The sequence below is a fragment of the Symphalangus syndactylus genome, chromosome 12, assembly GCF_028878055.3.
Source record: "Symphalangus syndactylus isolate Jambi chromosome 12, NHGRI_mSymSyn1-v2.1_pri, whole genome shotgun sequence".
NCBI classification, from domain to species: Eukaryota; Metazoa; Chordata; class Mammalia; order Primates; family Hylobatidae; genus Symphalangus; species Symphalangus syndactylus.
The window spans coordinates 133,615,635-133,624,413 of NC_072441.2; positions in this window are offsets into that span (position 1 = coordinate 133,615,635).

The following is an 8,779-nucleotide window of genomic DNA, read 5'->3' on the forward strand; positions in this document are numbered from 1 at the left end:
CTATCCATGAATCTGTTTCTATGTATACAAATAGACTTTGAGCTGTGCCCGTGTTAGTCTAATAAAGCCCTCTGGCCAACATCCCCAATCTCCCTAAACACGCCAAGGAAAATTTTCTCTTTTCTTCACCCCACGTGCTAGGCTGCCTCCCTGTCCCCAGGTTAGTCCCCAAGCCTTCCTCTTTCTGACGGAGCCTCAGAGGGCTGGCCCCTGAGCACCCATCCTCCTCTCTTCTAACTGCCCAGGTCCTAAGGCCCTAGGCCTGAGGGCATCCTGGAAGTCTGGCTCTCAGCACCCTCCACCTGCCTCCCTTCATATGGATTCCCTGAGCCATGAAAACTCTCAGAATCTTCACTGAGTGTTCTTAGCGCTCAGTGCTCTCTTCTAGGCCTGTCCCCACCCCAGCCTACTGCTGGAAGGCAGAAGAACGGAGGCCTTTTCCCCTTCATACTCTTCCTTGTCTACCTTCCTCTACCTCGGGGCCTCTTCGACATCCTCCATCTGCCTTCCCTGGGGTGGTATCCCTTTTGATGAGCCCCAGGGAGGAGGCAAGGAGGAAGATCCTAAGAACAATTTATGTAGGAAGTTACGTCCTAGCAGGAGAGATGTAGAGGGCTTGGACCCCGTCTGCCCAGTCCCAGGAATTGGGCACACACACAACTACACAGACCTGCTTCAGTGCATACAGTCAGTCTTCCACAGATGTACCTACACAAATACATAATCAGGGGCTCAGGTGTCTGGGGGCACAGACACAACAGGTTGCCCAGATCCGGGTGTGTGTGCACACAACTCACACAAGAAACACCTGCACTTGGCTTGTAGGAGACTAAAAATCCCAAACATGCTATACCTACTAGCTTTGGGGACAAAGTAAAAGTGAAAATAATCTTGCTGATAAGACTAAGGTGTCTTCCCAGATCTGATCAGGAGTCCAATGTGAATAGGAGACAACAGACAGCTGTCTTTGTACTTTGGCTCTGAGGAAGGTTTGTGGAATGGACTGCGTGTGGCCTGAAAGAGCTCGCATTGCAGGGAATGCCTGGGCTTGATGCCTGTTATCTTGTTCAGTGCCTCTGATAAATTAATAAACTGGAATCTCACTCAACAATTGGTTTCACATGAGTTTGGCATGTGTGCACTCGCTTCCTGGAGGCTGACTGTCCCAAGGAAAAAAATTAAACTGTTTCCTGGCCAGAAAATGGTGAGGACTCAGGGTCCAAAGTAGAAATTGCCTCTGTAGGCTGGGCCCCTTCCCTGAGCAGATGCCCTACGCAGGTTGGGGCAAAAACCAGTTCCTCTGACAGTACTAACTGGCCACTTTCCCTGAAAGGTGGTGGCTCTCAAAGGCATGCAAATGTGGGAGGCTCATTCCAAATGCCAGGCACCACTCCCTAGAGGCAGCCTGGAGCAATGGGCTTTATATACACACACATGCATTTCCTTAGTCCCTTCTCTCCGTTTCACAGGGGAGGAAACCGAGGCTCACCATGCTCCTTTTGGCAAAGACTCTTTTTTTAGCTGAGATTGTAACCCAGGTCTGTCTCACCATGGAAGGAGAAGGGATCCCAGGTTGGTGTCTGCAGCCCCTGTAACACCACCTCAAAAGTAGAGCTGACCAAGCCCGTGGTCCAGGAGGGAAATTTGAGAAAGGGCTCCCCTGAGCCCTCCAGTTCCAGGGAGTAGGACCTAGGCCTTACCCAGCAGTGCCCACAGTCTCTAGCGGCTCTGCTCCAAAGGGAATGGAATTTGCTCCGACTTCTCTCTAGGGGAAACGCAGGCGCAGAAGGCCAGGGGCCTCGAGGGCTAACTCCAGCCTCAGCCCCCCAAAGTGCCCCAGGCCTTCTGGCTTCATTCCAGCCTAGCCCGAAGGGGCCCACATCTGCTTGCTCAAGGGCCCCAGCTGGAGGGCAGCGAGGCAGGGGCAGAGAAGGGGACTCCTTTGTGGCGCCCACTCCCAGGGGTTCGTGGGGATCAATCATCTGAAAGCTGGAGAGACTTGTAATTTTATTCCCTGGGAGGAGGAGCCTGAGAAGTCGGCACGGGGGGAGGGGATGGGATGGAGAGGGGAGGACGGCCAGGGGAGCTGTTCGGGTAGGGGAGGGACTTGGCTAGATCTCCCAAGCCTTCTCCACTCTTCAAACTTTCACCAAACTCTTAGCCCCCGCCTCCCCGAAACCAAAACACAACAGGCTGTGGAAGAGCTGCGAGCGGCGCGGCGGGGCGGGCGGACTCGGCGCGGCACACAGCCTCGGAAAGCTGATGCAACTTTCCCTTTAAGAAAGCCACCTGGGCGCACCGCGGTGCGGACCCAGCACGCCTGGGCCGGGGGCTGCAGCATGGTAAGGGGGCTGAGGGAAGGGGATGCTGGGGCCCGCGCCTCCGTCTGTCCTGCCGTCGGTCTGAGTGTTCGGCGGCTCCGCGGGGCTGAGCCCCAAGAGCAGCGTGTGCCTGTGTGTGTGATCGCGCATGCATGCGGGCATCTGTGGATAAGAGTGTGGGTGCACGCACCGGGATGTCTGTCTCGCCGGAAAGGTCGGGGTAGGTGCGCGCGTCTGGGTGTCACCGCTGTCACCAAGAAGCTGAAGCGGGAGGCAGAGGGAAGTGGGGGGAGCTCCTGCGTGGGGTGGGGGGGGGCGCCAGACGCCGGTTCGATCGGGGGCGGCGGGCGCAGGCTGTGCGGGTAGCGCCGGAGCCAGAGCGTGGCACTGTCCGTCCGGGCAGCCAGTGGTTCTGCGCTCTGGGGGCCTGCGGGGGTCGGTAATCGGCCGTGCCTGCGCCCAGCGTGCGGGCTCCCGCTAGCTCCAACGCCTCTCAGCGCCCGCCAGCCTGGCTGCCTAGCTGGCCCCTCCAGCCGGCCTGCCTCCCTATCTGCCCTCCCGGTACCGGTGCCAGTGCCCGTGCCCGTGCGCCCGCGGGACCCGGGAAGCCGCGCGGGAGAGTCCTGGCGCCCTCAGCCTCTCTTTGTCCGCGCTCTGGCCGCGGCTTTGGGAAGGGACTGCGAGCGAGCGGGGAGTTCTCTGGGGGCTGCTACCCTGGGAAGACTCCGTGCCCTCCCCACCCCAACCCTCATTACCGGCACGCCTAGGGCGGGGCCGGGCGGCCGCAGGTGAGGGCAGGGGCCTAGCAGCCCTGGGGAGCCCACCCCGGCCGGCGCTCCGCACCCGGCAGCCACTGCAGATCTCGAGCAGGCGGCGGGGCCGGGCCGGGCGGGAGAGTGGGGCTTGCCCGGAGGGCCGGGAGGGGCCCGAGCCGGCCCGGGGGCGGGGCCGTGGGGCGGGGACCTCGGCGCCCTGGTACTTTTCCACCGCAGGGGCCGGGGGCGGGGCCGCCGCCTCCACGCCAGCTTAGGCCCACATGTGGCGGCTGATGTAACGCCCGTGCCCCCACATCTCTCTCCCCGATTAAGGCGGACGCGCCCGGCTTCGAGGAACCGCGACGCTGCGGGCGGTGCCGCTGCTCCGAGACTGACCGCGCCCCTGCCTGCCGGCCCGGGGCCTCCGCGCCTCGGGCCGGCGGATACTTAAAGGAGCCGCACCCCCTTTCGGGCCTGCTCTCGGCAAGCCACACCCCCTCGCGGATCACTCTTAAAGGAGACGGGATCCCTGTTCGCTGACAGCTTCCGCATAAAGCGCGGTCTATTTCTCCGCTGAAAGGAGCGTGAGGGTGCGGCCGTTGGGAAATAAAGGCTGCGGGGCGAGGAGTGGGGACGGAGAGAATAACCTGAAAGGTTAAAGACTTCCAAAGTGAGGGAGCATCAGAAGGTTGGAGAGTAGTGGGTGAGGGGACTGGTTCTAGGGACTAACGAGCGACACTGAGCATGCCCAAATGTTTCCAAGGACCGCAGAGAAAACGCCCCCTTCACTTGGCCTATGCGGCGACTGCGGCTGTACCCGCTCAGTTCCCGGCTCTGGGGACACAGAAGAATCACACCTCTGCCCTGGTAGGACTCTCCATTTAGTGGGGAGCCAGACTTGGGCACAAGGAAGCATGCCGCAATTGCTACGTGTGGCAAGCGGGGGGGTACATAGAAAGGCTGACAGCAACGGGGAGGACCTAGGAAGGCTTCATGAAGATAATAGCATTGGGATAGGTTTTGAGGATGGGTAGGATATATACAGGTGGAAGTGGAGACAAGGGTGCTCAAAAAAGATGGAACGGGTGCCGGGGCAAAGGCATGAAGCAGGAGCCCTCTGCAAATGCTGGGTAGTCTCACGTGGCGGCAGATGGCCGCAGGTTGCTGACCTGGGCTCCCAGGTAGAACTAAGGGCTGTTTCCTGCTCCCACAGCTCCTCCACTTCCTCCATCACAGTGAATGGAAATTATGCTTCTTCCTCTATCTATCTACTAAACTGTGAGGTCCTTGAAGCTAGGGAAAGAGCCTGTCACCTTTCCATCCCCCGTGAGGACTCCAGGGCTTGGCCAAGATGGACCGTTAAAACTAATTGACCTGACAGTCCTGTCTGATACTCAACAGTGAGACTGTCAAGATGGGCCAGGGTTCTGTGGCTGATGTCTCAACATCTGCCTTTGGGTGGCTCACAAGCAGCTCAGACCAGCTTGTCCAAGCCAGCCCTCCTGTCCCCGCACCAAACCTGCAGCCTCACCAGCATTCGTCCTCTGGGTCGGGCACCGGCTTCCTCCCACTGCACCAACAGAAACCAGAGACTCCTTCTTATCCCTCCCCCTACCCAGTCCGATTCATCACCAAGTCTCGACATGTTGCCTTTTATGTTTCTCTGAAATCTGTGCACCTCTCCTCACCCTATTATCACCTTCCTAACCTGAGCCCCCTCATTTTTGGCCTGGCTCCTTCCTTCCTTCCTTCTTTCCTTCCTTCCTTCCTTCCTTCATTTCTCTCTCTCTCTTTTTTTTTTTGACGGAGTTTCTCTCTTGTTGCCCAGGCTACAGTGCAATGGCACAATCTCAACTCACTGCAACCTCTGCCTCCCAAGTTCAAACAATTCTCCTGACTCAGCCTCCTGAGCAGCTGGGATTACAGGTGCCTGCCACCACGCCCGGCTAATTTTGTATTTTTAGTAGAGACGGGGTTTCTCCATATCGGTCAGGCTGGTCTCGAACTCCTGACCTCAGGTGATCCACCCGCCTCGGCCTCCCAAAGTGCTGGGATTACGGGTGTAAGCCACCATGCCCGGCCTGGCCTGGCCCATTTCTAATTGATTTCCTCTCTTCCACTTCAGCCTCTCTCCAGTCCTTTCTCCACAGTGTATCTAGGGGGATGGTTTCAAGATGCACATTCCACCAATTGCTCCTCCTTGAAGTTGATCTTCTGCTTAAAATCTTTCAATAGCCACCCTTGCCCTCAAGATGAAAACCAAAATCCAGACCCCAAAGGCCCTGGCCAGGCCTCTCTGTCCACTTTAATCTTTGACCATTTCACCCTGACTGTCTGAGCTCCAGCCTCAGAGCCTTTCCACATATTGTGCCATTTGCTTGACTCTCTCTTCCTCTTTTCTTCCTCATTATTGCCACTTTGCCTAATTAACTCCTTTAGACCCTTAAACATCACTTCATCAGGGAAGCCCTCCCCTAGTCTTACACAAGGCCAGGCCCCCCTATTGTAGAGTCACATAACACAATCTTTCTCTTTTACTCTCTTTATCTCAGTATGCAATTCTTTATTTTTTATTTTTTGAGACAAGAGTTTCGCTCTTTTTGCCCAGGCTGGGGTGCAATGGCGTGACCTCGGCTCACTGCAATCTCTGCCTCCTGGATTCAAGTGATTCTTCTGCCTCAGCCTCCCAATTAGCTGGGATTACAGGCGCCCACCACCACGCCCAGCTAATTTTGTATTTTTAGTAGAGACGGGCCTTCACCATGTTAGCTAGGCTGGTCTTGAACTCCTGACCTCAGGTGATTCGTCTGCCTTGGCCTCCCAAAGTGCTGAGATTACAGGCCTGAGCCACCACTCCTGGTCTCAGTTTGTAATTCTTTAAATTTTAGTCATCGGTTTAACTCTTGCCCCTTAGTCTGTAAGCTGCAGGAGTGCAGATGCCTTTGAGTTCTTGGTGCCTAGCACAGGTCTGGTCCAGAGCAGACCTGCAATCAATATTGTGGAATAAATGAGTCCAGCTGTGGCCAGCCTTAAACGCCTGCTAAGCAATTTAGGCCATATCCTGTTGGCTGTGGAAAACTATTGGAAAGAATCAGAGATTTAGAGCTTTGGGAAGATTAACAGATTGGAGGGGAGGAACATGTGGAGTGCTTGTGGAAAGGATAAAACTTAGGCAGAAACTTCAGAACTTATGAGGAAATTACTATTAGCCCCATCTTCCAGACTGAGAAAACTAAGGCTCAAAGTGGTTAAGTAACTTACTCGAAATCACACACCTAGTGAGTAGCTGAGCCAGAAATCCAGCCCAGGCCTAGCAGATCCCAGAGCCGGAGCTCTTTATCATGTGCTAAACTGCCTCTGTGACCCACTACTGCTTGTCAACAGTGGCCCACAAATGCTTCAGGGGCATGTGTGGGGCTTGGTATTGTGGATCTTCCACACGTAGAAGAGGCTGGACGCCATGGGCAATCAGTTGGTGTTTGCTGAATGGACGGATGGGACCACGTAACGGGAATGTCAAAGGTAGGAGAAGCAGCAAAGCTTTACACCCAGCTCATTCTCCTGGAAGCCGCCATAAAGCAGTCTTTTCCTTCCAGTCCATGAACTACCCGAGGGCAGGGACTGCGTTTGCAGTCAGCGATGTCAGAGTCAGAGATGTCGGGTCTGAAAACCTAGTTCAAGTCCTCACTCGAGCACTTACAAGGAAGGCATTTGACCTCTCCGAGTCCGTCTCTCTGACAGTAAACTAGGGGGAATTCCAGGATAACCTGGGTGAGGGCCCTCTGCAGCCTAAGTTCTGAGACACAGTGTCCTCAATTTACTTACCTGACCAGTGGGCTTAATAATTTCCAACCTGTGATGTGGCTTTTTTTTTTTTTTTTTGACAAAGTCTCACTCTGTCGCCCAGGCTGGAGTACAGTGGTGCGATCTCGGCTCACTGCAATCTCTGCCTCCCAGATTCAAGCGATTCTCCTGTCTCAGCCTCCCGAGTAGCTGGGACTACAGGCGCATACCACCATACCTGGTTAATTTTTGTATTTTTAGTAGAGATGGGATTTCACCCTATTGGTCAGGCTGGTCTCGAACTCCTGACCTCAGGTGATCCGCCCCCTCGGCCTCCCAAAGTGCTGGGATTACAGCCGTGAGCCACTGCATCCAGCTGACATGGTTCTTTCTAATGCCATCTGCTGTTATTACTATCATCATTGTCATTATTAGTCCTTGACTGAAGAAAGGTGGCTTTAAGGAAGTCAAATATAGAGTTTACACCTGGAGAGGGAGGCACAGGGGTGAGAGAGGACAAGGTGTGATCTCCTTTTGAGGGAGCACACTCCCCCTTCCCCTACTTGCCCCCAGAAGACCAAAGCCATGAGCAGGAACCTCCTTAGGAGAACAAGTTGAGCCACGGGCCAGCCTGGGTCACATCTTGTCCCCACCCTACCCTGAAGAGAAGCTCTGCAGGAGACCAGGCAGCCAGGGCAAAGGGCCTAAAAATGCCAAGGCCTGATTTGCATAGGCAAAGAGCAGCCTCCTCATCTCTCCTCCAGCCTTCCAGAGACTTCCTGGGCTTGTAGGTGAGAAGTGGCCTTTGACAGGTGGCTGTGGGTGGGGCAGAGTTGCCCAGAGTAGCCTTGGGAACAGAGTTGACTCCCTGGGAAGGCAGGAAAGCCTCCAGAAAGGCAGAGCCGAATCCTTCCTGGGTCTAGGCCCTGAGGAGGGGTTTCCTCCCATGAGACAATTCTTTTTTTTTTTTTTTTTTTTTTTTTGAGATGGAGTCTTGCTCTGTCGCCCAGGCTGGAGTACAGTGGTGCGATCTCGGCTCACTGCAACCTCTGCCTCCCAGGTTCCAGCGATTCTCCTGCCTCAGCCTCCCAAGTAGCTGGGATTACAGGCGCCTGCCACCACGCCCAGCTAATTTTTGTAATTTTAGTAGAGACAGGGTTTCATCATGTTGGCCAGGGTGGTCTCGAACTCCTGAGCTCAGGTAATCCACCTGTCTTGGCCTCCTAAAGTGCTGGAATTACAGGCATGAGCCACCACGTCTGGCCGAGATAACTCTTTTTTTTTTGAGACAGAACCTCGCTCTGTCGCCCAGGCTGGAGTGCAATGAGGCAACTCTTTAAGGCTGTCTGAAGATGGATTTCTCCTGAGGCCTGTCAAAAACTAACCTTTCTTCCGTCCCATCTGAAATTAAGCCAGTGTGCACCAGCATTGCCATGAGGCTGTTCCTTCCATGTGGCTGCTGCCCCCCAGCTCGTCAGCCCCACCTTGCCCCTCAGATGCTTCCCACAAGATCCTGGGCTGGCCTGGACCCCTCATTTCAGAGGTCTTGCCTTCACTATTTTCCTCCATTTCAATTCAACTAACACATCTTGCAAGCCCAGTGCTGTGCTACGTGCTGGGCACAGAGGGTAAAAGAAACACAGTCCCAAGCCCTCGGGGAACTCACTGACTCATGGTTGACGAACTTATAAGCAAATAAGTGTCATATGAAATAAGAATACTAGTAGAGATTTGCACAAAACAGAAAGGAGGAAGCAACTTTTTCATTCTTTTGAGAGAGAGGGTCAGAAAAGGCTGCAGAGAAGAGGTGACATTTAGCCTGGTGCAGTGCTGAGGATTTGTAGAATTTCACCTGGTGAACTGCCATGGAGGGGACAGCTGGGAGTGCAAGGAGGTGCGGCTGCACATGGGTGTGTGGCA